The sequence below is a fragment of the Piliocolobus tephrosceles genome, chromosome 9, assembly GCF_002776525.5.
Source record: "Piliocolobus tephrosceles isolate RC106 chromosome 9, ASM277652v3, whole genome shotgun sequence".
NCBI lineage: Eukaryota > Metazoa > Chordata > Mammalia > Primates > Cercopithecidae > Piliocolobus > Piliocolobus tephrosceles.
In genome coordinates this window covers 101,351,179-101,357,687 of record NC_045442.1, presented here as the reverse complement: position 1 = coordinate 101,357,687, position 6,509 = coordinate 101,351,179, and the positions used below count along the sequence as shown (strand labels likewise).

At 44.6% G+C, this 6,509-nt stretch overlaps 1 protein-coding gene across 2 annotated transcripts in view; it reads right to left on the bottom strand.

Moving 5' to 3' along the window:
• The window catches only part of JCAD (junctional cadherin 5 associated), a 104,021-nt gene extending 99,037 nt beyond the window's left edge, over positions 1 to 4,984 (bottom strand). For both annotated transcript variants that reach the window (XM_023218102.2, XM_023218103.2), the window contains exon 1: positions 4,857 to 4,984. The gene's annotated coding sequence lies outside the window, so the exon portion shown is untranslated. The remainder of the gene's footprint in view (positions 1 to 4,856) is intronic.
• Positions 4,985 to 6,509: the final 1,525 nt, after the last annotated feature.

Here is a 6,509-nt window from a genome sequence, read left to right as displayed (position 1 = left end):
GGGCCAGGTGATGTACAGACTCCCTGATGTATGGGCCAGGTGATGTATAGACCAGCTGATGTGTGGACCAGCTGGCGTATGGACGAGCTGATGTATAGACCTGTTGATGTATGGACCCCTGATGTATGGACCAGCTGATGTGTGAAACTCCAGATGTGTGCCCCCCGATATATGGACTAGCTGATGTATGGACTCCCTGATGTATAGGACAGATGATTGTACGGACCCGCTGATGTATGGGTTAGTTGACGTATGGATGCAATGATGTATGAACCAGCTGATGTGTGAACCTCCTGATGTATGCCCCCTCTGATATAGGAACAAGCTGATGTGTGGGCCAGGTGATGTATGGACCCCCTGATGTATGGAGCAGCTGATGCATGGACCCCTGGTACATGGACCACTGATGTGTAAACCTCCTGATGTGTGACTCACCCATATATGGACCAGCTGACGTATGCACCCACTGATGTATGGACCAGCTGATGTATGCACCCACTGAGATATGGACTAACTGATGTATGGGCCAGCAAATGTATAGACCCCTGATGTATAGACCAGCTGATGGGTGAACATCCTGATGTATGCCTCTCCCCCCGACCTGATACATGGACTGGTTGATGTGTGGACCCCCTCATGTATGGGTCTGCTGATGTTTGGACCAGCTGTGGCTCTCCACTCACTCTGGACCTTCCACCCTGTTCCTCACCTGCACACTGCTCTTCCTGGCCATTTGAGTGCTTGACAACCCTTCAGGACCCAGCCCAGGGGTTACTTCTTCTTGTGTGCATTTTCTTCAAAAAAATTTTTTTTGTAGAGGTGGGGTCTTGCTATGTTGCCCAGGCTGGTCTCTAACTCCTGGCCTCAAGCAATCCTGTCCCACCATTGACCCATCTGAAGATGGGAGAGACCTTAGGCCCAGGGCTGGGGAATAACCATAATTTGCTCTTCAATTATTCTGCAAATACATACTGAGTTCCCACAGTGATGAACACAGTCTTAAGTTCTGAGATACAATAATAGACAGAATCCCTGTCTTCATGAGGCTTTCATAGTCCTAGGAGGAGATAGGTAACATTTCATTTATTCATTTAAATAAGTAAAAATGTGATGTGACATGACGTGATAAATCATAAAGCTATGTATAAAGAAAAATAAAGCCAGATAAAGGAAATACAAAGTGAATGACTGGACAAATGGCCAACAAGCAAATGAAAAGAGGCTCTATGTCATTAGTCATGAGGGAAATGCAATTCAAATCCACAGTGAGCTCACACTTCACACCCAGTAGGATGACGATCATAAAAATAACCGGAAAATAACTTTTGGCAAGAATGTGGAGAAATTGGAACCTTCCTACAGTGCTGGTGGGAATGTGAAATAGTGCAGCTGCTGTGGAAAATAGTTTGGCAGTTCCTCAAAAAGTTAAACATAGACTCACCATATGATCCAGCAATTCCACTCCCAGGTAGATGCCCCCATAGAGCTGAAAATATGGGTTCAAGTGAAAACTTGTCCACCCATGCTCATGGCAGCACTATTCACAATAACTGAAAAGTGGAAACAACTCAAATCACCATGAACTGATAAAGCATAAACAAAATGTGATACATACGCACAATGTACTATCATTCAGCCATAGAACAGAATGGAGGACCGATGCAGGCTACCTCATGGACGAACATTAAGAATATGATGCTGGGCTGGGTGCAGTGGCTCACACCTATAATCCCAGCACTTTGGGAGGCTGAGGTGGAAGGATCACTTGAAGCCAGGAGTTCAAGACCAGCCTGGGCAACAAAACAAGACACTGTCTCTACAAAAAAATTTTTTAAAAATTAGCTGGGCACAACAGCATGCATCTGTCATCCAAGCTACTTAGGAGCCTGAGACAGGAAGATCGATTGAGCCTAGGAGTTCAAAGCTGACTGCGGGGAGCTATGATTGTGCCACTGCACTCCAGCTTCAGCAACACAGTGAGATCCTGTCTCTTTAGAAAAATTAAATTTAAACAAACAAAAAAAATTATTATGCTAAGTGAAATAAGCCAGACACAAAAAGTCACGTAATGTATGATTTCATTTACATGAAATATCCAGGCTGGGCACGGTGGCTCATGCCTGTAATCCCAGCACTCTGGGAGGCTGAGATGGGTGGATCACCTGCAGTCAGGAGGTCGAGACCAGCCTGGTCAACATGATGAAACCCCGTCTCTACTAAAAATACAAAAAATTAGCCGGGCATGGTGGTACGTGCCTGTAATCCCAGCTACTCAGGAAGCTGAGGCAGGAGAATCACTTGAACCTGGGAGGCAGAGGTTGCAATGAGCTAAGATTGTGCCACTGCACTCCAGCCTGGGTGACAGAGTGAGACTCCATCTCAAAAACAAACAAACAAACAAAAAATCCATAGAGATGAAATGCAGCTCAGGGGTTCTGTGGAGCTTGGAAAGAGGATAATGGGGCGTGACTGCTTAATGGGCAGAGGGTTTCCTTTTTGGGTGATGAAATGCTCTAGAACTAGATAGTGGCAATGGTTGCATGACATCGTGAATGTACAGTACGAAATATCACTGCTCTGTACACTTTATAAATGGTTAAAATGGTATATTATCTATTATGTGTATTTTGTCACAATTTTTAAGGAGAGTCAATGAAGGTGGTCATGGGGTTCTCTTTGAATAGCAAGGTCAAAGAAAGCCTCACAAATGAGCGGAAATTTGGGCAAAGACCTGAGGCAGGAGGATATGATATGAAACCTCAGTGAGGTAGGCAAAAAGCCTCCCAGGGCCAGGCGTGGTGGCTCACGCCTGTAATCCCAGCACTCTGGGAGGCCAAAGGCAGCAGATCACCTGAGGTCAGGAGTTCAAGACCAGTCTGGCCAACATGGTGAAACCCTGTCTCTACTAAAAATACAAAAGTCAGCCGGTGTGGTGGCGGGCATCTGTAATCCCAACTACTCGGGAGGCTGAGGGAGGAGAATCGCTTGAACCCAGTAGGTGGAGGTTGCAGTGAGCCAAGATCGTGCTACTGCACTCCAGTCTCGGCGACAGAGCGAGACTCTGTCTCAAAAAAAAGAAAGAAACTTCCCAGCAGAGAGGAAGGAAGCACAAAGCAGACAGATGGCTCAGAGCAGCATTCATCAGAACCTGGCTCCACCCTCCTCACAGGGTGCCTTCTGGGCCCACCCCGCTCCACCTCTCTTTCTTAGTACTTCCCTTTTTACCTCTGATCAGGGCATGCACTGTTGCACTGTCCTCCAGACACCCTGGACCCTTCGAACCTGTTCCTCATCTGCACACTGCTCCTTCTGGCCCTTTGAATACTTGAACACCCTTTGGCACCCCACCCAGGGACAACTTCTTCTTAGGTGCATTTGCTTTTAAAAATAATTTTTTTTAGAGATGGGATCTTGCTATGTTGCCCAGGATGGTCTTGAACTCCTGTCCTCAAATGATTCTCCAGCCTCGGCCTCGTAAAGGTTGGGTGCATTAAAGATTTGAGCATTGTGTCTATGACTCGTCAGCAGTATGACACTGGGCACTTAGCCCCCTCTGTAAGTTTCTCTTTCCTCATATGTAAAATAAGGGCTATTGAGAGAATAAAATAAGATGATCGCAAAGTGGTTGACTTAGTTCCCTGTGCACAGTGGGCTCTCCTGAATGGTAGCTGTATGGCCACTTCAACCTCACCTGTAATCTGAAGTTTGAAATTTGGCACTTGATTTTGTGCTATCTGATAATGTTTTGTAACTATTTGATAAATGTAGATGGGAGATACAGGATAAACACCAAGGGTGATATTTATTTCTTTGAAACTGCCTTCCCCCAACCCTGGTAACTATTTTGATGCAGAGCATATATAATGCATGCATGTGAATAAATGTTTGACTGACAACTGATTGATTGATTCTTTGGCTTTATCATCAAGTAGGTAGGAAATTTTCTTCAATTGCAAGTGTGAAGGAAAAATGATAATGTCTCAGGAGAGTTATAGATTGGCAAACTAGAAAATACCTGGTCCAGCCACAATGAGCTATATTGAAAGCTTTCATAGGCACCGATGTTTACCAAAAAACACAAAACAGCACAATAAAAAAAGAAAGACCAGGAGGTGTGGTGGCAGGTTTTTCAGAAAAATGACTCATTCTGCAAATGAACTGTTCTTTTAGTTCAGGAGACCATAGTTACTGGTATTGGAAGAAAATGTTAACACATTTTGCGATAGATTTAAGACAAGTCTCTAACGATGTATCACTTAGAAAGTCATGAGTTTAAAAAATATGAAAATATGAGATAATAGAACTGTATTTCACAAAAAGTTTAAAGCAGAATATAGATAGATAGATGATAGATACATAATAGATGATAGATAGATAGAAATATAAACAGATAAAAACAGTGGCACATAATTACTTGAAGAGCAGCCACATGGAAGGAGAAGCAGTTTAGTTTTATTCAATAAGAACATATGATGCTAAAGATAGTTCTGGGAACTGCTCCTGTATGAGCTGGTCACATGACCAACCTCAGAGCCACTGCCCCAGACAGTGAATAAGACCAACAGACTGTATTTTCTACCTTTGTAACCTATATACAACCAAATACGATGCGGTGACTCCGCCGGGGCATCTCTCTTTCTCAAACACCCAGCCCTTTCTCCACAGAGAATTGTTTCTGCAGCTCTCCCTCCAGGAGATCCTTGTTTTATCACTTTATTTCCCTTTCAGAGAAACCGTCACAAGCCCTGTTCACCAGCAAAAAGCTAGAAAGCAGCTGCCGTTTTTCAGTGATTACCGGCCCTATTTTCTTAATCATCCTTTCGACAAAACAATGGAAAAGGGAAGAAAATATTTACCTGAGGAAATCCCTGATTTCTTCATGAGCGTCTAAAGAATTGAATTTTTCAAAAGCCCCTCGGATGCTCTGCTGAGAATTTCCTAAATCTAAAATCCTCCTCCGATAGCAGCTCTAAGTTTGAGCTCTGAATAGAGGCTGTGTGTTATTTTAACCACAAGGTTTCTAGTCAGTAGGGAGGAGAGATGGAAATGAGGTATGCTGGCAAACACAACACCCATCCACCTCAAGTGAATCAAGCTCACAGATCTGATGTAAGAGGCTCCAGGAGATTTGAAGAACCCTCAAACCAACTTTTCCTAAACTAGAGATTAAATAACTGCGGAAAATTCCAAAGGAGTAAGATAAGGCACTTATGGTCTTTTCTAAAAAAAGACGTGTTGGTATGCCCTGTCGAATACTGTCCCAAAAGAAGCTTGGTACTGAGCCTGTGTGGTCCTGGGTTTTGGACAAGAGAAAATTACCTTTCTCGTGGTAGCCTTTCTCCACAGAGAAAGGGGGTTAAAGGCACAAAATAACAAAGGAGCATGACTGACCAAGTCAAATCTTTTGTGCAAAAACAAAACCAGTGTCATGAGAATCCATAGGAAGTTGAAGGGTAAGGGAATAGCTATTCTGGAATGTTATTAAGGGAGGATTAATTGTGTGTGTGTGTGTGTGTGTGTGCGTGCGCGCGTTCCCCACCTCCCACACAACTTAAAAAGCAAAGATCCAGTCTCAGCTTCAACCAGTTGGAGATCCTCCTCCTTAGTATTTTGGCAAATACAAATGCCGCCTTTGGACTTGGAGGAGAATGATTTATGGCACGCAGAATCAACAGCAAAAACGAGGGCGGATGAAAGGGCCAATGATCCTTTACAGCCAGCCCTTTGCAGATGCCAGAGGGGTTTAACTCCACTTTTGGAAAAAGACAGCAGTGCTCCTATTAAGCAGAGTCATAACTCAGTTTTATATAGAGTCTTTTATCTCAAAGGAGCTTGAGGTGCTTTTGCACCAAAATATAAATTATCATGTGCACTGTCACCTCAGGGAGGAAAGGCAGCCCTGCCTAGAAGCAGTTGGCCAAGATGCAACCAGTCAGTTTGGAACCACAGTTAGACAACAGGAAACGTGGCCAGGAGGCACTCTGCAAAGAGAAATGAGTAGGCCTGTCCTTCTTTCCGGTAGCCGATCCTTTTCTTCGCAGAGCTCAGTGGGACCTCTTCATTCTGCCCATCACTTTTCTTCCGGAGTCGCCCTATGCCCTCCTACAGAGGACTCTTTCCATCCTACCTACACACACAAATTCAAAATGTGCACTCAGAAAAGAGCCGGCAAACAAAGTGGTAAGCGATGGTTTGCAAATTTGATTCTGTAGACGAAGAGTTGGCCGGCCAGGCGTGGTGGCTCACGCCTGTAATCCCAGTACCTTGGGAGGCCAAGGCGGGCGGATCACCTGAGGTCAGGAGTTTGAGACCAGCCTGACCAACATGGTGAAATCCCATCTCTACTAAAAATACAAAAAAGTTAGCCAGGCATGGTGGTGGGCTCCTGTAATCCCAGCTACTCGGGAGGCTGAGGCAGGAGAATCGCTTGAACCCAGATGGCAGAGGTTGCAGTGAACCAAGATCACACCATTGTACTCCAGCCTGGGCAACAAGAGTGAAACTCCGTC